Source organism: Kogia breviceps, chromosome 19 (assembly GCF_026419965.1).
Source record: "Kogia breviceps isolate mKogBre1 chromosome 19, mKogBre1 haplotype 1, whole genome shotgun sequence".
NCBI classification, from domain to species: Eukaryota; Metazoa; Chordata; class Mammalia; order Artiodactyla; family Physeteridae; genus Kogia; species Kogia breviceps.
In genome coordinates, this window is record NC_081328.1 from 11822675 (window position 1) to 11846931 (window position 24257).

The window sequence follows — 24257 nt, forward strand, 5'->3', positions numbered from 1 at the left end:
TACTACTATAGGTTAATAATGTTTTTATTACAACTAGCTAAGTATTAATGACAAATGGTAGAGAGAGACAATAGGTATGATGAGCCCTAAATGCAGATCAAGAAAGAAGATGTGGGTTCGAGCCAGTCATCAACTCTATAAATCTGAGTAATTCATCTAACTTTTCTGGAAAGAAGATAATACCTAAGGTTCCTTTTAACTCAGATTATTTTATCCTCTATTAATTTCCTAGCTTTAAACTTTCTTGCCTTTATTTAACATACATATTGGTTACCAGAAAGCCCAAGTATCATACTTAAGAATTTAATATAGACAATGTACAGTATTTCTCAGATTTACCTTTCCAGTTACCTTTTAGCTTATTATTTTAACATATAATTGCAAAATATCCCATAACAACAAAAATAAATGGTTCTCAAGTGGAGCAAAAGACAGAGTTTAGAGTACTTTGTAATGAACAATCTATATTTATAACCAACAGTACAAATAAACCAGGCAGTATTTTCATACCACCTAGTGGAGGAGTTCTAAATCTTTTTGGGGGTCAATGGACTCATTTGAGGATGTGACGAAAGCCAAGACCTCTTCCCTCAAAAAAGGACACATGAAGATAAACAAAATATTACATATATGCATTTTAAGGGGGTTCACAAATCCTTCCAAAGTCAACATAATGAATGAAAAGACTTATCATTTTTGAAATGTATTTTGGCAGTACTTCAATAATCCCCTCTAAGCTACTTGTATGTACCACAAACATATTTCAAAGGAGAGTTTGGTTTGTTCATCTGCATGTCAATATCCAGACTTTCTTAAGAGATCAGATCTGTGTTGCCTGAGCACTAGAAACAGAGGCTTCTTCAGTATGCTTTCTGGAATGCAGAATTCTTAAGTATTCTAATACTATATCCACTTTTCTGCTACACCAATGCAGCTCTCCTAGACAACAATGTTTATGACTTGGATAAGTACGTCACCACAGAAACAGAAAGGAGAAAAGTAAAAAAGAGAAGTAAGAGAATATTAAAAAATAATCTTACAAATCGGGATGGTGAGTGAACTATTAAAGTTCCTCTTTTTGTTTCAATGTGTTAAAAACACTGGCTAAGGTTTCACACTTAGCCAAGTTTGCAAGTTCTTTTATCTCCCATGGACTTCCCAAGGACACCAAGGCTCACTGCTAACGGATTCACACTTGAGACAGACATTTCAACAATAATACCATCCTATAATCTCTGAACAAATGATTTGAAATTTTTCTCCTGTCAACTTCTTTTGTATTAGGCTGTGTATCAATAGTTACATTAAAAATTACCTGGAAAACTACAATAGAACGTGGTAACACACTGAAAGAGACTACATGGACAGGACAGAGCTACAAGATCTGCAGAAGTCTAGTTTTACCAAGGTGGGAAATAAAGTCCACCACACAGCTCTCAATTTTACCCCATTGCAATGAGAGCTTTTGGTCTGAAAGCTAGGGACTTAAAGCTTCAAGGCTAATGGGAATTTTCTGCTCAAACAATATTGTTTTAAATGCTAAAGCAATATTAAAATATTGATTGGTAAGGTCTTACCCAGGGATTTTCCAGTTGAATATTTATTAAAAAGAAAAAAATCACAATACTTAGACCATTCTTAAAATGGGACAATCAGCCTCACGTAAAATTGGTGTAAATCAAAAGAATACCCTAAAATTTGAGGCACTGTAATGTAAGGCTTCAAATTTTGAGATCAGTTCCAGCTTCAAGGAAACTAAAGCAGAAGGTTGTTACATTTTTTTATGAAAGGCTTTTAGTAGAGTTTTTTACAGTTTTATTTTAGCAGACTTTTATTTCTATGCAATGCAGAATTCTTCTCCAGAATTCTTCTCTCTCTTCCTGGTAACACAGTATTACATACAGTTTTGAAGTAATGATGCTTACACACAACATTTTGGGGGAATGTTACATTGATCTCAAATTATAAACACTACAAAATGTCAAAATTATGAGGACTGACACAACTTTGCCTTAAAGAGCTGGAACTTGTCATATTATGTTTAAGGAAGACTTAGAGTGTTCACTGATGTTTATGATTTTAGTATTTCTGAAGGCCATTACAGTGACTTGGATATGTGCTGAAAGCCAAACTTTTAAATTTTTTCGCTTTTTAAACAAATAACTTTCTTTTTTTTTTTTGATTTATTTATTTTTGGCCATGTTGGGTGTTCGTTGCTGCGCGCGGGCTTTCTTTAGCTGCAGCGAGCGGGAGTTACTCTTCATCGTGGTGTGCGGTCTTCTCATTGCAGTGGCTTCTCTTGTTGCGGAGCACAGGCTCTAGGCGCGCAGGCTTCAGCAGTTGTGGCATGTGGGCTCAACAGTTGTGGCTTGCGGGCTTAGTTGCTCTGCAGCATGTGGGATCTTCCCGGATCAGGGTTCAAGCCCGTGTCACCTGCACTGGCAGGCAGATTTTGTTTTTTTTTGCGGTACGCGGGCCTCTCACTGTTGTGGAGCACAGGCTCTGGATGCGCAGGTTCAGCGGCCATGGCTCACAGGCCCAGCCGCTCCGCGGCATGTGGGATCTTCCTGGACCGGGGCACGAACCTGTGTCCCCTGCATCAGCAGGCAGACTCTCAACCACTACGCCACCAGGGAAGCCCCCGGCAGGTGTATTCTTAACCACTGTGCCACCAGGGAAGCCCAAACAAAGAACTATTTAAAATAAATCCTATTTCAACACACACACACACACACACACACACACACACACCACCTTTATAAAATATTATTTCACTAATAATCTACATTGTTTTTTGCTAACCAGGAGTTTATGAAATAGGGGAAAACAATACAGAAAATAAAGGATGTGTCTGAGGGAAAAGATAAAAAGCCAATTATATGGTAACAGTAGAGGTGTACTGACATAAAAAATGGAAACTGTCAGATGTACTTATTATTAGATGTACATTAAGTGATTACCAATGGTTCCTGCTCTCATGAAACTGTCACTCAACAATGCCTTATTTAAAGAGGGTCAGCATGGCTTCCCTTGTGGTGCAGTGGTTAAGAATCTGCCTGCCAATGCAGGGGACACGGGTTTGAGCCCTGGTCCTGAAAGATCCCACATGCCGTGGAGCAGCTAAGCCCACGTGCCACTAATGAAGCCCACACGCCTAGAGCCCATGCTCTGCAACAAGAAAAGCCACTGCAATGAGAAGCCCGCACACCGCAACCAAGAGTAGCCCCCGCTCGCTGCAACTAGAGAACGCCCTTGCACAGCAACGAAGACTCAACGCAGCTGTAAATGAATGAATGGGTGAATGAATGAATGATGACAGCTAAGAGAGAAAGAGGTATATTTTTTTAAAAAATAAAATAAAGAGGGTCAGCAAATTATCTACCTTCCTTGAATAGCATATTATATTATAACTCATAACCCTAATCCAAATAACATATTCCAGATACAGCAATGAGGCAAGGCAGAAGAATTACTGAGTACCTTTTTTTTTTTTTTTTTTTTTTTTTGTGGTATGCAGGCCTCTCACTGTTGTGGCCTCTCCCGTTGCGGAGCACAGGCTCCGGACGCGCAGGCCTAGCGGCCATGGCTCACGGGCTTAGTTGCTCCGCGGCATGTGGGATCTTCCCGGACCAGGGCACGAACCCGTGTCTCCTGCATCGGCAGGCGGATTCTCAACCACTGCGCCACCAGGGAAGCCCTTGAGTACATTTTCATACTAGTTTTCTAGAGTTAAATAGAATCTCCTGTTTCTTCATAAACTGAGCTTCATGAGAAATGAAAACTGAAGCAGTCATCTCCCCAAACATGGTCCTGGCCCCTGGATGAGAAATGTTTTTTCACTTGTGCTGTCTTCTCTTCCTCTCACCATCCCCAAATTGTCTGCACCATCCAAATCATTCTGATTTCCGTACAACTAACCCAAGAGAACATACACATACATTTTGATTTGCACAGTCCTCAATGTACAGACTCATCCGTGTAAATAGTGGTGGGTATTCGGGGTGTGCCAGAAAATTCTTCATCACTTCAGATGATGCTCCTTATCATGGCATCAGACATGAGGTTACAGGTTTCTTCAAGTTCTCAATATTTGACTTTGACTATTACTCTAGGTAAAAACAATGTTTAAAACGTCAGTGGGTTTCCCTGGTTGCGCAGTGGTTGAGAATCTGCCTGCCAATGCAGCGGACACGGGTTCGAGACCTGGTCTGGGAAGATCCCACATGCCGCGGAGCAACTGGGCCCGTGAGCCACAACTACTGAGCCTGCACGTCTGGAGCCTGTGCTCCGCAACAAGAGAGGCCGTGACAGTGAGAGGCCCACGCACCGCGATGAAGAGTGGCCCCCGCTTGCCACAACTAGAGAAAGCCCTCGCACAGAAACGAAGACCCAACACAGCCAAAAATAAATAAATAAATAAATATATTAAGACAAAACGTCATTAGTGCCATACTGCAATGCAGTCAAATAATGAAAAAAAAAAGGTACACTTACCTATGAAATCAATGCATTGCATATTCTGAAAAATACCCCAGTCAAATTTAAATTTTTAAATTTATAGTTTAATTCTGAAAGATTACATCAGACAACAAAGTATCCTATCCCTGAGAGTAACTGCATTTCCTTAAATCAATTTTTGTCATTTCCTCACTCTCCCACCTACAGAGATAAGCTTCTAACAAAAACTAAAGCAAAACAAGACCAGGTTGGTTCATAATTGAGGGACAGACATAGTTACGTCATAGCTCAGGCATAGTTCACTTTTTTTTTTTTTTTTAAAGTACGCAGGCCTCTCGCTGTTGTGGCCTCTCCCGTTGCGGAGCACAGGCTCTGGACGCGCAGACTCAGCGGCCATGGCTCATGGGCCCAGCCGCTCTGCGGCATGTGGGATCTTCCCGGACCAGGCCACGAACCCATGTCCCCTGCATCGGCAGGCAGACTCTCAACCACTGTGCCACCAGGGAAGCCCCATAGTTCACTTTTTGAAAAACTAAAATTCTTCCAACAGCTGCACCATTTCCTCACTTTCCTATTAGTTACAACTGACTACCATATCTCATTTTGCAAGATTTAAGCCACTCATCCAAAATACTTTGCATTTTTCAATTAGCCTTGGACCAATGATTAAGATATCACCTTTTCTACTGAGAATTACTCCTACCAATCTCAAGTCTAGTAACTCTTAATACTAAAGGCAAGTGTTGCAAATAGATGCTCTACAGCTTTAGATTATAAATCTGAAGAAAGGAGATAAAGTATTTTTAAGATGAGATTAACATTTCAATCAGTAGACTCTGAGTAAAGCAGATGACCCTCCATAATGTGGGTGGGCCTCATCCAATCTGTTGAAGGCCTTAAGAGAAAGACTTACACATCCTCCGAGATGCCTTTGGAAGTGGAGCTGCAACATCAACTCTTCCCTGGCTCACCAGCCAGCCAGCCTACCCTGAAAATTTTGGACTTACCAACCTTCACAACCACATGAGCCAATTTCTTAAAATCTCTCCCTCCCCTTTCTCTTCCTCTCCCAGCGATTGACTGTGGTCATTTTTTCCTTTTAAATTTATACGTAAATCCTATTGGTTCTGTTTTGCTGGAAAACCCTAATAATACGCCCCCAAACCCTCAGTCCTGTTATAATAATATAGCAGCCTTTATTATTATAGCCTTAGCTTATCACTAAACTCTATTGGAATGAATACTCTTCACCCCTCATACTGCTTAAACCCTACTCCCTGGATACTCTCCAGGTAAATCAATGCCTTCAAGGGTTATCAAATGTAAAATACGGAGTCCCACTTAAAACTGACATGAGAGATATCCTGAACAAAGGGCTACTACTGAGGTACAAAACAGATAACTGAGAACTCTCCTATCCTCTGTTTCTTCATCACTCTCTCCACTAAGTTTCTGATATTCACTGCCATTGCAACTTACAAGCACCATCTCATTACTGTTGACCTTTCAGCTCTTCTCTTTCCTCTCCTTGTTTCTTTTTTCTTGGCTGGTCTACCTCATCATTCTTGGCTTTCCCTTTATGGACATTAATCAGGATGCCTCCTCATTCTCATAGCACACCCATCAAACTCACGCTAGATATAATCTTCACTCCAGCAGTGTTCACCTGTTAATGGGTGCTCAAAGATCGCTTTTTTTTTTCTTATTTATGTTTTGGCTGCATCGGGTCTTCGTTGCTGCATGTGGGCTTTCTCTAGTTGCGGCAAGCGGGGGCTACCCTTCGTTGCAGTGCGTGGGCTTCTCATTGAGGTAGCTTCTCCTGTTGTGGAGCATGGGCTCCAGGCACACAGACTTCAGTAGTTGTGGCGCACGGGCTCAGTAGTTGTGGCTCGTGGGCTCTAGAGCACAGGCTCAGTAGTTGTGGCACACAGACTCAGCTGCTCCATGGCATGTGGGATCCACCCGGACCAGGGATCGAACCCGTGTCCCCTGCACTGGCAGGTGGACTCTTAACCACTGCACCACCAGGGAAGTTCCAAAGATCGTTTCTCTGTTGATTAAAATCCCTCTCTTCTTTGACTTAAGGCATGAAGCCATTTGGAACACCTGATGGTTCCTAAGAAATGGAATTCTGACTGACCTGCTTAGATTTTATTGTATATCGCTTTCTAGTGCTTTTTACCTCAAATCAGTTTTCTGTGTCATACAACTGTGTATGCCTATAAACCGTGAAACAGAATGTGAAAAAAGACAAACATTTGTTGTTTTAGTATGCTTTTAGAGGTTGCAGGTCACTTTTTTCTTTTAAATTCACCCTAGTGTCAAAATACACTTAAATGAAAACAAGAGGAAAAGATCTACTATTTAAACAGTTGTTTTACAGACTTACAGCCTGATAGAACTATTGACAAAACAAAATGAACTATTCCTCCTAAAAATATTGAGTCGCATATAAATTGTGTTCTACCTCATTAAATCCATTATTTCCAGATTCACTGGGATTCTATGATGCCAAATAAATATCTCATAAAAATAAAGAATACTAAATTATACTACTTGCTCTCTAATGTGAATTCCAACTTGTATTCTACTATTCTATTGAGTGACATCAAAAGAGAAAATGAGTTTACCAAACTGATGCTGATGACCTCTGTGAGTATACATAAATTTAGGCAATGATTCTTTAGGTTGCAAAACACCTCTGGGACACAAAACAATAAATGCCACATATGTATTTTTTTCAAATAGGATTTACTAAAATAGTTGAAGGAAGTAACTATGGATTTTAACCAGGAGTGTACATTAGAACCCCCTGAGAAACATCCTGAAAATAATCATGGCTAGACCTTATCCTCAGAGATTCTGAGACGATCTAAATTTTAAAATTTTCTCCAGAAGATTTTGAAGCACATCCTCAGCAGAGAACCATATACTCAACATTACAGACTACAGCCAGTCCTAAAGGGCCAAAAGCAAAATTATAAAGAAGGGGAAATCGAGAAATCAAATGTCAGAACTCATCTGTGTTCCAAGGGCAAAAATCAAATCAGGAGGCCAAGGTACTCAGATTTCAACGGTAACTGCAACAACTGTCACCCAAATTCAAAGAAATATTTACAAAGCCCTTCAGATATATCTGGAGGAGAAATTTTATATTAACAGGAAAAAGAGGTCAATATAACACTCTGAAATAACTAAGCATTTTTCATTATAGTTAAGCTATAAGTTATTAAAGATTTTTTAAAAAATTCTTCAAGAAAATACTGCTGGCTTGTTCATTATACAACTCTGTGTAGTCCTCATATTCCTGATATGTTCTAATAAAAACACATTCTTTTGTAACTATATTATTTTGTCGCTTTTTGTCTGGATTCTATCTCCTTTCCTTTGTATCTAGACCAGGGGTCAGCAAACTTTCTATAAAGGGCCAGATAGTAAATATTTTAAGTTGTGTGGACCTTATGGTTTCTATAGCAAGAAATTAACAACAATAAATAATGTATGTGGAATATGAGGGTCTCTGTTTCAGTAAAACTTTATGGACAATGAAATTTCAATTTCATGTAACTTTTAAATAAATTATTATTGATTTATAAAATTAAAATTTGAAATTATTTTAGAAAATAAATTGTATAAAATTTTTTATAAAATATTATTTTGCTTCTTTCCAACCACTAAAAACTGTAAAAATCACTCTTAGCACAAAGGTGCAGTGGTTGAGAAGCCACTTGCCAATGCAGGGGACACGGGTTCAAGCCCTGCCTGGTCTGGGAAGATCCCATATGCCGCAGAGCAACTAAGCCCGTGTGCCACAACTACTGAAGCCCGTGTGCCTAGAGCCCATGCTCCGCAACAAGAGAAGCCACTGCAATAAGCCTGCACACCACAACGAAGAGTAGCTCCCGCTCGCTGCAACTAGAGAAAGCCCATGAGCAGAAACGAAGACCCAATGCAGCCAAAAATAAATAAATAAATAGATGTAATCTCTCGTTAAAAAAAAAAAAAAAAAAAACAAGTAGGAGGCAGAATTTGGCTTGCCACCCATAGTATGGCAAGCTCCCTTATCTAGACAAATGAAGTTATCCGATACAGGCTATTTTTAATAACAGTAATATCTCTTTCATAGAGCTGTCAGGCAGATTAAATGAGTTGCTCCATTTAGAACAGTGCCTGGTACACAGTAAGTGCTGTACGATTTTACACACACACACACACACACACACACACACACACACACACACACAAAGGAGATACAGAAAGACACGAAGATAGATATTTCCATATCTTCTCTATTTTGTTTAATACACCTCCATTTGTTAGCCTATCACACTGAAATGTTTTGCCTAAAATCTGATTGTTATAAAAAAGAAAAATCAGGGGACTTCTCTGGCGGTCCAGTGGTTAAGAATCTACCTTCCAATGAAGGGGACCAATCCCTGGTCAGGAAACTAAGATCCCATGTGCCGCGGGGCAACTAAGCCCGTGCACTGCAACTACTGAGCCCACGTGCCTCAACTAGAGAGCCTGCGCACCACAACTAGAGAGAAGCCCGCATGCCACAACGAAGATCCTGCGTGCCACAACTAAGACCAAAAAATACGTAGCCAAAATATAAAGAAATAAAATAAACATTTAAAAAAATAATAAAATTTTAAAATTAAAAAAGAAAAATCATTGTTGAGGTAGAAAACACATCTGATGATGTTTCATCAGATTTTCTAGAAAGTAATTTGCTAGTTCTCTTTCTCAAAAATCCAAAGATAATACATCCACCTGCAATTTATCCACAGCAGTAGTTTCATATATCTGAATCTCAGGCAAAAAAGAAAACACCTTACCTACCTACTGAAGTAAACATTTACAAAGATCTATACTGAGACCTCAAAGGAGGACACAGGGATTCTAATTTTCAGTACACTAACACAACTACAGTTAGGAAGGACTTTGTCTATAAATGCATCATTACATTATAACCAGGACACGGCTTACAAATTCAGGTTTAGAGTACTTTTTCCTTTAGTTAAGTAGTCAATTTAATTAACAAAGGAAAGTCAGTGACTCTCACCCTGGCTTAACCCAGCCTCATACTAAAGTGTGAGTCAAAGAATGTAAGGAAAAGCTATGCAGAACTCAGGTGAGGCCATTTATCTCCAGAAAGGGATAATGAGGCAGCATTCCACATACCCAAGTCTTCATTATGGAAATATTTCATTTTGGGTGCATGCCTCTCACCCATATGTTTTGCAATTTTCCATTTCCCTTCAAGATTCAGCCTGGAGGGGACTTCCCTGGTGGTCCAGTGCCTGAGACTCCACGCTCCCAATGCAAGAGACTCAGGTTCAATAGCTGGTAGGGGAACTAGATCCCACATACCCATACAGCAACTAAGAAATCCACATGCCTCAACTAAGGTCCGGTGCAGTCAAAATAAATAAATAAATAAATACTTTAAAAAAGATTCAGCCTGAAGGCAGCACATCACCACCTCTGTGAAGCCCTCCTTGGCTAGCCTACTCCCTACTCTTCTTTAATCTCACTGTGTCATGTACATATAATCCTAATAGCTACCATTTACTGAATGACTTTATATGCTGGGCTCTTTTCCTGCAATGTTTAATTCTTACAACACCCCGCAAAAAAACTAATACACTTATTTAATAGTTGAGGAAACAAGTTCACTAAGGTTAGAGCATGTATTCAAGGTCAAACAGCTAAACAGTGGCAGGGCCAGGATGCAAACCTGATTTGTCTCTGACTTCCACACCAATGGTTTCAAACAGTAGGAATGAGGACAGTGAGGCAGCCAAATAGGCAGGATTCTGTTTTTTATCTGTTTATGTATTGGGTTTCTGCATAAAAGCTCTTTGGAAAAGTTTCCACTGTTAAAATAAATTTGAAGAATCACTGATTCTACCCTGTGCTGCCTCCCACAATCTTTGTAACTATATACATGTTGTCTCTAGTACCAGACTGATCTCCTTGGGGCAAACACTGAACTTTTGCCTCTCTAGTGCCGGGTACAGTATCTAGCATCCAGCAGATGTTTGTAAGGAGTCAAGCTATGAAAGCAAAACTTTCCAAATCAAATAACTATATTTCCATGGTTAAAAGCAATTATAAAATAACTATACAGCAATTTATAGTTACTAAAATTCTTTCATATATTATCTTTTAAAAAAGAGAAACCGGGCTTCCCTGGTGGCGCAGTGGTTGAGAGTCCGCCTGCCAATGCAGGGGACACGGGTTCGTGCCCTGGTCCAGGAAGATACCACATGCCGGCTAGGCCCGTAAGCCATGGCCGCTGAGCCTGCGCATCCGGAGCCTGTGCTCCGCAACGCCCGTGTACCGCCAAAAAAAAAAAAAAAAAAAAAAAAAAAAGGCTTCCCTGGTGGCACAGTGGTTGAGAGTCCGCCTGCCGATGCAGGGGACTCGGGTTCGTGCCCTGGTCCGGGAAGATCCCTCATGCCGCGGAGCAGCTGGGCCCGTTTGAGCCATGGCTGCTGAGCCTGCACGTCCCAAACCCGTGCTCCGCAACGGGAGAGGCCACAACAGTGAGAGGCCTGCATACCGAAAAAAAAAAAAAAAAAGGCAAACCAAATGAGCTTTAAAAAATGTTTTCCAAAAATGGCACATATATTCAATATTCAAAGCTTTATTTTAATAAAATATCAATTATCTAACAACTGTCAAACAGTATTGGTGAAAGATATTAAGCATGTTTCATTTTCTTGTTTTAATTGCCATACTGAAATACTATTAGAGTTAACCATATAAAATTGCCAAAAATGGCAATTACACAGGTTCAACCTAATGCTTATCAATGGTGTTTAAACACCATTAGCAAGCTCTCAGCAGCTAGCAAAAATAGAACTTGCAGGATTTATTTACATAGTTTTGACAAAAAAATTAAGCAGAGTAACTCGCTCCTCTGTGATTTTATAGTTCTTTGTACATACATATATTTAAAACTTCTCATGGCACACAGTAATTATCTGCCTTGATGTCTCAACAACACTCCTCCAAAGCTGCAACCTTGACATATTCCTCATTATATCTCTACCAAATAGCATGGTAATTAACACACAGTAGGTATGGAGTGTTTCTAAATGTCTGCTACAGGAATCACAGTAAAACTGAGATAAAGATTTACCATGTTCTCAGAACTAAAGATGCACTATATAACTTTATTCTCAGCTTTCTTTTTTAAAATTCCCAAAAATCAAATTCTGAAATATGGGCAATAAAATACATTCAAAGTCCAGCTGCTTGGATCTGGTTCTGATGTAATTTATTTTCTTTTAAAAGATTTAACACTAGGCTTCCCTGGTGGCGCAGTGGTTGAGAGTCCACCTGCCGACGCAGGGGACACGGGTTCGTGCACCGATCTGGGAAGATCCCACATGCCGCAGAGCGGCTAGGCCCGTGAGCCATGGCCGCTGAGCCTGCGGGTCCGGAGCCTATGCTCCGCAAAGGGAGAGTCCACAGCAGTGAGAGGCCCGCATACCACAAAAAAAAAGATTTAACACTAATTAATATATGTCAGAGAAAGTATACCAATTTAAAAATCCTGTAGAAAATCAACTGACTGTCTCAAACTTAATACTAAAACTTTAAAACTTAAAGACCTTTTAACCTTCTACCATGCATATTACTCTTTTGGTTTTTGCTTACAAAGGCTACATTTTCAAGTGACAATTAGACAAACATAGCTACAGCCTGTATATCTTTTTTTTTTTAAATCAAAACTAAGTCCCACACACACAAATCCACTGCCTTAAAAATCAGAGGAAGGGCTTCCCTGGTGGCGCAGTGGTTGAGAGTCCACCTGCCGATGCAGGGGATATGGGTTCGTGCCCCAGTCCGGGAAGATCCCACATGCCGCAGAGCAGCTAGGCCCGTGACCCATGACCACTGAGCCTGCGCGTCCGGAGCCTGTGCTCCACAACGGGAGAGACCACAACAGTGAGAGGCTCGCCTAACGCAAAAAAAAAAAAAAAAAAAAAAAAAAAATCAGAGGAAAAAAGCTTACTAATACTTCTACGCATACAAACAATAACAAAACATACTGTTCTGTGTACCTTTTTTTTAAAGTACAAGTTATGGTGAATATTAATGCAGATAGCCCAAAGGAATTATGACAATGCAGAAATCACTGCAATTCTTAAGCAAGGGAGCAATGTTCTAAAATTGATGTTTCATGGTGATTTTTTTGGAGGAGTATAGGAGATATTAGAGCAAGGGAAGGCTACAATTAGAAGATAAAAGAGGCCTGGACTAGGATGTAAGCAGTGAGAATGATTTGGGAAAAAAAGAGCTTCAGAGTCAAACTGCAATTATGCAAGAGTGCAATTTTTTTTTGACCTGGTCTACTACTATTTGCTCTTGGTCTTAAAGATGGTGTTCTCAAGGATATGATCTTGGTCCTAACAGTGGATCCCCTGTTTACAACCAAAGACACTGCCCAGGTGTTGTGACAATCCAACTGGAAAACTTCCATTGTCTCTCAAATGAACTGATTTCTAGTTTACTACTATCCACACCAATGCTTGCCTCTACTGAAACAAATAATGAGAAATAACTACATTCTCAGTGTCAGTTATTCAATTTATTTACTGAGGATCTACCAAGTGCCAAGTATTCAAATCAAACAACACATATCTGTGTCCCATGTAACTTAAGTGTCTCATCTATGGAAAACTACATGTGACTTAAAAGCACTGTTGAGAGATAGTCCCTGTCCGTAAGAAACTTACAATATAGTTGAAGATGTAAGCTGTATATACATATCCTTTAATTCATTCATTGACTATTCTGCTAGGCTCTGTGATATGAGGTTTTACTATAAATAAAGATGAATAAAATGCAATCCACCCCCCTAAGAGAATGTACAATCTAGTTAGAGTAAAATGGGAGAGTGGAGAAAGGAAAGGAGGTGATAAAGTATATAACATGAGCCCAGGACTGACTGAGTCAGCTTTATAAACTGAAAGGCTAAAGATGGAAATGACTGGCCATTTTTTGAGGCAGGTTTTAGAGAAAGGGAAAATAATATGTTGAATACAACATGAATACAAAATAACCAAATGCAAAATTATTTTAAGCAGCTGAAAAATACAGTATTGCTAAGAAGTTGAGGCTACATATGGCAAACTGAGAAATACAAAGGGCAGTCATCAGTAAGAAAACAGAGTGGTTTAAACACTGAATTCAAGAGATTCAGTAGTGAAGGTAACAACATAAAAAACTGAGTTCCAGTAGGGCTGAACAAAAAAAATCTTACTTGGGGAATCGAGCACATGTAAAGAGAGAAGAGGCAGAGCCACATATTAATATGTTTCTTGAGGGACAAGACCATATTTATTATAAACATAAATAAAAACAATACCTCCTTACATTTAATCTATGCTGAAAACCACCAGGAGTCCATTTTCACAGGAATGGTCTGCTGAAGCAATTAATTTCCAGCAGCATAAAACAGAGTTGTGTACTGACCCCCTTTTTCTTTAAATCTATTTCTTAATGACTTTACCAGTTTTGTATACTCTGGAAGAATACTGCTCTGTCCACCTTCAAACAAGACAGGAATGTAGCAGATTCTAAGAAGAATCTTAACCTACAAGCACTCCCACAAGTTTTATTTGGGTAAAACTAAGTTTTCACAAAAATATTTAAATCCTACATATGAATGGTCTGTGTCTGATATATGGAACACCTGCACTTTAAGTACCTGTCAAGGAGCTTAATCTCAATAAATATCAACAACTGGATTGAGGGAAACTATATCCATTGGTCAGACACCAAAGGACAATCTACCCACTCATTCAGACTGACTCTCATGTGATGTGGTTGGTCTTCCCATATTGAGTGCTGTTAGACATCCATCTACCTTAGAGATGTTGATGAGGGAAATGATAATTACATATAATCCTCTTTATGAGGACCCCTATGAGAAATTATAGTCTGATAGTATCAAGTTAGTTACCTTTCTGAAATGTTTATTTTTATCTTAAAGACTTTATGAAAAATGACACCTCATAGAAAAGCTCAGAGTCAAATCTGTGCTCTCTGCCTGCAACAAGACCATTGTGATAGACCTTTTTGGCCTGGATTCTCATTCCATTTTATCCTTACCCTTTGTTTTCATTTCTTCTTTCTCTTTGTTTTTAATTTGTGGTATTTTCTAGTTTACACATCTTTATAAATTGCCTTAAATAGGTTACAAATCAAATACTTACAGAGACTAGGCAGGTAAAAGTGTGAATCAGCTAGAAATAAGGCAACAGTGGTAGAACTGGGTTTTTAAAGTAAGTTGAATTAAAAACAAAAACACTGAGCAGACAAAACACATTTTTGATCCAAATCCTCGACCATCCATTTGTAGCCTCTGAAAAAGGTACTTAATAAATACAGCACTGAATGGTAGGATGGTTGAGAAGATTAAACCAGTTCAACCCCTCTGCTTAAAATCTTTCTGAACAAGGGTGTATGTAACAGCTAAAAGAACAGGTAAATATCTTGCATTCACACAAAACTTCACAATTTACAAACCATCTTCATATCCTTTTGATCTTCAACTTCACTATGTGGCAGCCCTCACAGCTATGTGCACAAAATGCAGAGATCACAAACTCAAAACAATGCAGGTAATATAAACCAGTGAAGCAGGAAAGGCTGTGATCTTTCCATACAAGACTCATTTTGTTTGCATATTAATCATATTACAATATTCTTCACTTCCAGAGAAATATGCTGTTCTACTTTTCTTGCATATTGCAGTTGTCTAGCTACACTTTCCCCCCATTTTTAATAAAAACATCAATAGAAAAGTATTTCTTCACTATAAACAACAGTGCAAGGGCGATAATAAACAGTAACAGGAAGTGGTAGGAACTTGTTTTCCTGGAGAGCTTATGCCCATCTAAAGGAGGGCAGCTGTGGGAGTTCCCTGGTGGAGCAGTAGTTAAGACTCCGCACTCCAAATGCAGGCAGCCCAGGTTTGATCCCTAGTCAGGGAACTAGATGCCACATGCATGCCGCAACTGAGTGTTTACATGCCACAACTAAGTAGCCCTCCTGCTGCAACTAAGACCCAGCACAACCAAATAAATGAATAAATAAATTTTTAAAAATAAATAAAAAGGGCTTCCCTGGTGGCGCAGTGGTTGAGAGACCGCCTGCCAATGCAGGGGACATGGGTTCGTGCCCCGGTCCGGGAAGATCTCACATGCCGTGGAGCAGCTGGGCCCGTGAGCCATGGCCACTGACCCTGTGCGTCCGGAGCCTGTGCTCCGCAACGGGAGAGGCCACAACAGTGAGAGGCCCGCGTACCACATACATACATATATACATACATACATACATACATACATACATACATAAAGGAGGGCAGCTGTGACTCAGCTTAGGCCAACTGTTGCCATGGGAAAATGTGAGCCCCACTGTTGTCAACGCTTCTAATTTTTCAGGATAATCCAAAAATAGAGACTTTACACAAAATACCTAACTCTAAAATATTGACTCAAAAAAATTTTAACGATACAAGGCCAAGCATTTATACTTAGTTTGTCCTACAGACCGCCAGTGTGCAACTTCTGGCTCAATACTGAATTAAACACAGATTTTTGAACAGTTGAACAGACTGAGGAAAGTGGAACAAAATTTAGGAATTTATGGTCTAAAATCAATGTCAACAATATTATTCATTCTAGTTATTCAATTCAAAGCATAAAAATTACTAAAGAACAAATATTTAATTAACCTAAAGATAAACTCTGCAATGAAAAAACAAAAAACAAATTTTATCATCTTATCTGCAGATACCTTTCCCATGTTCAGTGCAGCACTGTCTGTAATAGTGAAAATTTGAAAACAATCTAAAGGCCTATTTCTGTACTATAGGTATAAACTATAGTATGATCATATATAAGAAATTCTTGAACATAATAAACTAGATCTACATATACCAATACATCTAGAAAACATTTTTTAGGTGAAAAAAACAAGTTGTAGAATAGTATACAGTATAACATTCATGTAAACTCTAAGCATTATTGTACATTGTTTATGGATACATATATGTATAATAAAAGTATAAAAACAGAACAAAAGAATATATACAAACTTTAGGAGGAACTTTACCACTGGAAACAGGGAGGGGAGTAGGATTAGAAAGAGGATATCAACTCTAACTGTAATGCCATATTTCTTTAAAAAAATGAACAAACAAAAACCCCACAAAAACTCTAAAGCAAATATGATAAAATGTTAACATCTGTTAATTCAGGTAGTAGTTATGTGGATATTTTGTTATATTACTGCAGGTACTTCTCCTGCATGGTTGACATATTCCATAACAAAAATAAACAAACTATAAATATGTAAAATAAAATTTAGAAGAAAAAACAGAAAGTACTTTCTTATATATAAGTCCCATGATAGGCCCTCTTAAAACAAGCTGAATATGTAAATGATATGAAAGCAATGAAGGAATAAATCCTACACTTTTGAGGTCCTACTGTGTAGAATTTTGGAGTCAAACAGTGGAAGTTCAAATATCAACTGGGCCACCTACAAACTGACCTTGGGCAAATCTTCAAACTTCCTAAGCCTGTTTGCCCACATAACTGGAGCTACCACCACCACCTACTCAAACAACTGTGGTGAAGCTTAACAAGATAATCAGTGTTTAGGGCTTGTCTACCATTTTACTTCCTTCAGTAGAGTTCTAGAATAGTGAAGATGTACAAAGAGAATAACTTCACTTTGAAGATGACAGGCACAGTACTTTTGCACTTCTACATACATTATCAATGTAAAAGAGACACTGCTTTCCTAGCGTCCAAGACAGAGAACAAATCAGTTTTGCCATCACAAGAAGGCAGAAGGTAAAGGCAGACTGCCCTATTAGTATTACATCAATTTGTTTTAATCATCTTAACATCACCATAATAACAACCAACATTTACTGAGGACTATGTGCAAGGTACTGTTCTACGCTCTATAAATACATTAACTCACTTGATATATCAGATAAAGTTTTATATAAGCTGTAACAAGAGACAAAAATAGTAGATACCTTAAGATTATGAATTCAAAGACAATTTCTTTCAGGTAAAAAAAAAAATTAGGGAAGGCTGCTTGGAAAAGGAGAACCTGGTATGCAGATTTGAAGGATATATATAGGTCAGAAGATACACAGAGAAAAAGAGAAGGGAGGGAGTGGTAAAGAGTGAAAATGCCATAAGGAACAGAAAGTATCTTCATAAGGCTGAATCATCGGATACATGGCAGGCAAGAAGAAAAAGAATAAGCAAGTGAGCTAGGACACCAAAGAAAAGACCTTGAGTGTCCATTTAGGATTAAACAAACATCTATTAAATACCATGTTTCTAGTAAGGTACCCTTTGCATTTATTCATATACAAAGCTGGTTAAATATAGTAAAAACCTGGCAATGGGTTTTTGGCAAGAAACTGACTTGAGAACCGTGGTTCAGGAAAATTAATCTGGCACTTTACGTAATATCCCACATAATTCCTCCTCTTAATCTCTACTATGGATGGCTAATGACGCCCAGTTTCTCAATTCCACCCAGACACCCAAGCCACAAATCTGAGATGTCTTCTAATACTTCCCTCTCCTCATCACACACTACTCATTCACAATTCTACCTCCTAAAGCTTTCTCCAATCAACAACCTTCATTGTCACTGTCTTATTTCAAGCACTAATCATTCTTTCCTGAAAAAGCCTCCTAAGTGACCTTCAAACTCCAATCTGTATTCCTCACTGCCACCTACATAAACTACCTAAATACACATCTGATCATAATACTTACCTTTGCTTAAAATTGTGTCTTCCAAATTGCCTACAAACCACACAGAATTTGTAAATTCTATCAATCTGGCTCATATGTACCTTTCCAGCCTCTTATTCACATGTACCCTACAATGCCCTCTGCAAACTACTCTCCAGCATACACATAATAGTTTTTCATGCTTTTGAACCTGTATATGTTGCTCTTCCCTCTACCTCAAATGACCTTCTCCCATGTCCACTCCAATTATTCATTCAAGATTCAGTTTAAATATCATCCCTCTCAACTGTCTTTAGTGGGGAGATTTGATGAGCCCTGCAATAGCATAATTGACAGATATCATACACTATGTACACCACTACAACGCAGGACCCAGATTTAAAATACTATATAAGGACACTGAATTTCCTATCCATTTAATTATTTCATTAAGAATCTAGAGAAAATTCAAATTCAAGGAAGTTCTAACTTCAATCAAGTTTTCCCCTTTTTATAAAACTGAATGGCAAGAAAAAATATTCTTAAAATTTGACAAATCTAGATCTGGGGAGTTAAGATTTATCAAAGGAATGAACAGGTGATGAATATTCTGCCTATCAAAGTTATTTACCATATATGAATAAACAATGAAAAAATCAGATATAATAGAATTAACAAATTTTAACCTCTTTAATGATTCAGCAGTCACTTCAAATTTTTACAGCATTACTATGGTGCTATATTTTTATACTCACAAATCTTAATATAGTTATAATATAAAAACAACATAAAAAATCAATATTTAAGCTTTCTAGCTCTTTGGACGTGGGCTAAATGAGAGTTTTCCACATAATAGTGGATCTTTAAAGAGAAATTTCTCTCCACCTACTGAGAAAAACAGCAAAGGCCTATACACTTAGAGAAATTAAAAACTATCTCAGGCCATTAGTTCTCATTTTTATGGAAGCATCATAATATACACCAAAGCCTCAAATATAACTAGCATAGAGGACAACTAAGATCCAAAGTACTTTAAATGAATACTGCTTTAAAAATGTTAGAAAGGGGCTTCCCTGGTGGCGCAGTGGTTGAGAGTCCGCCTGCCGATGCAGGAGACGCGGGTTCGTGCAAAAAAAAAAAAATGTTAGAAAAAAAAAAAGTTAGAAATAATATCTTATGTGGGAATCAACCTTGACTCTTTTCTTTCTTCTTCTATATTCAATCAATTACCTGGATCTGCCAAGTTTACCGCCTCAATATTTGTTGAATTATTCTCTGTCTACCCTTAACAGTACTACCACAGTTCACACCATCATCTCTCACCTGGACTGGACCAATTTCAACAGGTCTTCTTAAACCTAGCCTTGGCCTATTAACATCTATCTTCTACTCAGCCCCAGAATCATCTATTTAAAATACAATCCAACCATATCTCTTCCTTACTTAAAAACAACCCTTCATTGGCTCCCTATTTTTTATTTAACGAATATTTAAATAGCACTTACTATATGCTAGTCACTGCTTTAAATGTTTTAGAAGTGTTCATTTACTCCTCACAACTACCTATGAGAATTTAAATAATGAGCTTTTATTGTGTGTGTGTGTGTGTGTGTGTGTGTGTGTAATGTAACACAGCTATGTAAGCAGCAGAGTTGAACGCAGGCATCTGGGCTCCACAATTGGGGCCCTTATTCACAGCACTATGCTGCCTCCCTATTTCCTGAAGTCCACATGCTTTAACACAGGTTATAAGGTCTTTGATTAGTATCTGGTCCCTTCCCACATTTCTAGTCTTATTTCTAACCAAGCCCCACTTTGCTCAAACTCCAGTAACACTGAGCACCTTGTAATGCATGCCTTCCCTCTCCTCATTTTGTGACCTTTATGATTTTACTACTGCTGTCCCCTGTCTGGAGTACTTTCTAGCACCTCAGCACAGTTCTTATAACAGAGTGCACCGAACACACTCTGATGAAAGAATGAATTTTTTTTTTTTTTTTTGCGGTACGCGGGCCTCTCACTGTTGTGGCCTCTCCTGTTGCGAAGCACAGGCTGCGGACGCGCAGGCTCAGAGGCCATGGCTCACGGGCCCAGCTGCTCCGCGGCATGTGGGATCTTCCCAGATCGGGGCACGAACCCGTGTCCCCTGCATCGGCAGGCGGACTCTCAACCACTGCGTCACCAGGGAAGCCCAGAATGAATTTTTAATGTGTCATAAGAAATAATAAACAAAAATGTTCTACTATTAATTATACTGGTAGACATGTAAAACATGAAAACATCAAATATCTTAGAATTCAAGTCTCCAATACACCTAACGGTTATCCTGTTAAAACACACACAAACAACAACCAAAAAAACTTCCCCCAACCTTGGTTCTCAGTTCTTTCTTGCTCCTTCCGAACACCCATATCTGCTCAACAGCCCAAAACAAAAAACATCTCAATTCTTCACCTTCCTCATTCCTTGTTTCTCTTACTTCCCATATCAAACTGGTTACTAATTTATACATACTCAATCCCTTTCGAATCCATTCTTTCAACCTGCACTGCCTCTTAAATAGTCTCCACAGGTCTATCTACCTCCATCCACTCCACAGCTGCATCTTCCACAATGCTGACAGTTGCCTTTTTAAAAGGGAAATCTAATGATGTCACTTATCATAACTTAAAATCATCCTCTGGCACCTCAAGGGTAAAAACTTGTTTCACTAAGCTTCTCAACTAGGAAGCTTACTGACAATGCAGATATCCCTGGTGCCCCCCCACCACGGAATTTTTATTGCTTTTTATTGCATGAGTCTAAGATGGAGTCTGCAAACAAAGATGGTCCATGTGCCAACCCACTTTGCAGGCCAGATCAAGGTAATGTTCTCAGTCCTCTGTACTCACCAATCACTCCAGCCATACTGAACTACAGCTACATGTAACTTCCCTCACTAACCAAGGTGTACTTATGAGACTAGGTACAAATTACTCCCCAAACAACATGACAAGATTTCTTCAAAAATGTTTAACCAACATCTTTGTGAAGACCTCCTTGAAAACTTTGGGCCCTCAGGACTTCCCTGGTGGTCCAATGAGTAAGACTCCTCACTCCCAATGCAGAGGGCCGGGGCTTGATCCCTGGTTGGGGAACTAGATCTCGCACGCATGCCACAACTAAGAAGTCCAAACAACGCAACTAAAGATCCTGCGTGCTGCAACTAATACCTAGTGCAACCAAAATAAATAAATAAATATTTTTTTAAAAAGAGAAAACTTTGGACCCCTATCTCACCAGTACATATTTTGATTATAGCACTACTATGCTACCTTTGCATGTTAAATATGCGTTCATAAATTTTAAGATCTTTGAGGGCAAGGGCTGACAATCATGTTTGTATCCCCAATGCTTAGAATATAATATATCTAAATAAATATTTGCTGGACAGAAAAATTGATGAAAATTTAAAAGAGAAACAAAAATATGTAATGGTACTGAATAAGTTTTTTTTAAAGTAGAAGCCCAATGATATTTTCTGTACAAGTGATACAATGGAAGGGCAAGATATAAAAACTGAACTGTAATAACTGCAATTCTCAAGAATTACCTTGCACTCAAGTTATAAATTCTCCTTAGTGTAAAATAAGTATCTTTCAGGACAAAGACCTACCAGTTCTATTTTTAAAATAAGAGTCCAATTGGTCAAAAATACTGTCTATTCTGCTGCAGTACTTAACAAGCTTTTTGAGGGAAAGGGAAGAACAAGAATTCAAATACTAGCACAGCACCAATGAATACGATACCGTATTTGCTTTGCTTCTCAGATTATAGCAGTCTCCCTCCAAACAAGCCCCCAAATGTGGAGCTCTTCTCTAAAATCCCAACACTGAACTTTACTCTCAGAGTAATTCCTAGATGGATATATAATTCACTTAAACATAGCTCCTTCAAAGGCTTTCTTGGATCTTTATTCTCCAAACCACTGTTAAAATATTTTATTTTTTTAAAAAGCTAGAAAAAATTGGGGGTTATTTAAATTAATAATATTTAAAATTCTAAACAGAATTTTCCTGATAGTTAAAATAAAGATGTAAATTGTTTTAATAAATGGGGAAGAGGAGGTGACTCCACCTTACAGAAGAATTCCAAATAACATATGTAAACAGACATTCCCCCTCACACACCCCCACCGCCGACATGGAAATGGAGTCACTTCCAAAGGATAGAGTAAGAGAAAGGAAAAATAGTAACTTTATGAGAAAACTGGCAAACACTATGTTAACAAAGTGATGAAATATCATGTAGCCTCTGACATGATGTGATGAGAAGTGCACTTCACCTCTGTGGTATTTTTTCCAAAAACCCAAAACCCATCTAATCATGAAAAAACACCAGACAAACCCAGTGTGGAGGACATTTTACAGAATACCTGACCAGGACTCCTCAAGACTGTAAAAGTCATGAAAAACAAGGGAAGACTGAGAAACTATCACAGACCAGAGGAGAGCGAGGAGAAAAGACAACCAAATGCAACGTGGTACCCTGGATTAAATCTGCAACAGAAAGAGGCCATTAATGGAAAAACAGTGAAATCCAAATAAAGTCTGGAGTTTAGCTAATAGTAAATACCAAGATTCACAAATGTAGCACAGAAATGTAAGATGTTAACAATGAAGGAAATTGGGTGCAGGGTATACACAAGAACTCTCTGCACCATCTTTACAACTTGACTACAATTCTAAAATTATTCCAAAATAAAAAGGTTTTTTTAGAAAGAAAAACAGGAAAAACTGTTTGGGATTATTTAAATTAATATTTAAAAGCACAAACAAAATTTTTGTTAAAATAAAGATATAAATGTACTTTGCAGTTTAAATAACATGCTTATGAGCAATATAATTTTATATTGAAAAAAGGAATTAGTCCATTTGGCATTGATTTACATAGCACTTCTTGCCTACTAAAAACTCTGAAGCCATCTCTGGTTTCAGATACACATAATGGATAAAGGGGAAGGAATCCCTAATACTAATTCTTAAGAAATACATTTCAAACTATAAGAGCTATATTAATATATTAATAACTGATTATTTATGATTAAATTGTATGTTAATTCTCTTCCTTAAAAAAAGTCTCTAACAATAAAAAATATCTACTGAAGGGTTTACAGGACTTTTATCCAATAATAGCAACCGCCCTATGAGTTACATACTGTCAACGTTATCCATTTATAGATTAGGAAACTGAAGCTTATTGCTCAAGGCTCATAGCTGATAAATTGTGGAATTAGGATTAGAATCTAAAATATCCATTTTGGGGCTTCCCTGGTAGCACAGTGGTTGAGAGTCTGCCTGCCGATGCGGGGGTCAGGGGTTCGTGCCCCGGTCTGAGAAGATCCCACATGCCACGGAGCAGCTGGGCCCGTGAGCCATGGCCACTGAGACCTGCGTCTGGAGCCTGTGCTCCGCAACGGGAGAGGCCACAGCAGTGAGAGGCCCGCGTACCGCAAATAAATAAATAAAATAAAATATTCATTTTTGGTTTTAGTCAACAGCTTTATTTAATTTTCTTTGATAACGTTAAATGTATAGCTTTTTCCCACCCTTAAAAAATAAGTTAACCAAAATAATAAAAATAATCAATACAATGGACTTTTTTTTTTTTTTTGGCCACATCACATGGCTTGTTGGATCTTAGTTCCCCCACCAGGGATCGAACCTAGGTCGGTCCTCAGTAGTGAAAGCACAGAGTCCTAACCACTGGGCCGCCAAGGAATTCTCAATACAATTGACTCTTTTATCTTCACTTACCCTTCTTCTGAAGTCAGCATATTTTTGATAAAGTAAAAACAACTATGGAAGGGAAGATGAAAAGATAAAATATATGCCTTATGCATACAAAATACTAAAATCATAAAACATATCCTTCTATCTTCGCCGCAGATTAAAAGTGAATTAATCCACAACATGCAAATCCTTAATAACATAAGCTTTCAATTAAATTCCTTAAAAATTTACCAGA

General features: G+C 38.4%; 1 protein-coding gene across 3 annotated transcripts in view; it reads right to left on the minus strand.

Annotated features, from left to right (window-relative positions):
• PAFAH1B1 (platelet activating factor acetylhydrolase 1b regulatory subunit 1) overlaps positions 1 to 24257 on the minus strand; it is a 74707-nt gene that overhangs the window by 44720 nt on the left and 5730 nt on the right. Inside the window, exon 1 of one of the 3 annotated variants that reach the window (XM_067021081.1) lies at positions 3939 to 4108. The exons of the other annotated variants lie outside the window; for them this stretch is intronic. The gene's annotated coding sequence lies outside the window, so the exon portion shown is untranslated. Of the gene's footprint in view, positions 1 to 3938; positions 4109 to 24257 lie in introns of those variants that run through there. 3 annotated transcript variants of the gene reach the window in all.